The sequence below is a fragment of the Octodon degus genome, unplaced genomic scaffold, assembly GCF_000260255.1.
Source record: "Octodon degus isolate 3935 unplaced genomic scaffold, OctDeg1.0 scaffold00041, whole genome shotgun sequence".
NCBI classification, from domain to species: Eukaryota; Metazoa; Chordata; class Mammalia; order Rodentia; family Octodontidae; genus Octodon; species Octodon degus.
The window spans coordinates 13,150,062-13,150,921 of NW_004524617.1; the positions used below are offsets into that span (position 1 = coordinate 13,150,062).

The window sequence follows — 860 nt, forward strand, 5'->3', positions numbered from 1 at the left end:
CTTCATTTTTATTTTGGACAGTTTTTATTGTTATATTCATTTATGTTTGTAAATAATTTATTTTCAATTTGCAATCTATTAAAAAATAAAAAAATGAAAAAAAAATTTAAAAACCTGATTAACAGGACAGTTTCAATAATTAATACAGTGTACACTGCTATCCTCCCAGTGGCCATCTGCAGCACAAGATGCAGACAGAACATCCTGTCCAAACACTACTAGTACAAATCTTTCTTCCCACTGAACCAAGCGAAAGCAGCTGCACATCTATCCTAACTATTCTGCATATACAGGTACAAAATGGTCTTTCCTTTGTATCCCCTTTTTTTGTTTAGTCCTGTCAGAAACGGGTATTCCACAGACATCTAAATACTATCAGTGAGTGAATTCAGCAAAACAATCCAACGTAGTCTAGCAGTCCACAATAGTAGTGGGTAATCCATAGAAGTTGTTGACTTGAGCCTTTCACAGCTCAGCATATTAATATTTCTTTACTTTATATACCTTGTTTTACCTATATACTTTTCTGCTGGATGGTTAAGACCAAGATAAAGCAAGACCTGTATAACAAGAAACGTAACTTTTGTATCTGATAAGGTCAGTCAAGTCCCCTCAGGATTTATCCTGTAACCCTGTACCGAAGTTTGTAGATCCTTTGTCGATGTCAGCCATGTGGATGAGTCACGGCCATTGTTTGACCAATTTGCTCTCGTGAAAGCCTGAGAGAATGTTTTCTCTCATGTCACTCGCCTTAGGCACACTCTGCATCATCGATCATGTTGCTCTGTGGCCCCATAATCTCCTTGATCAGAAAATTTGGGACACAACTGAGTTACATGATGTTACAGTATAGGTTCTCC

At 37.2% G+C, this 860-nt stretch overlaps 1 protein-coding gene across 1 annotated transcript in view; it reads right to left on the reverse strand.

Annotated features, from left to right (window-relative positions):
* Window positions 1-860, reverse strand: part of LOC101571192 (transcription factor SPT20 homolog) — a 4,606-nt gene that overhangs the window by 552 nt on the left and 3,194 nt on the right. The gene's annotated exons all lie outside the window — the stretch shown is intronic.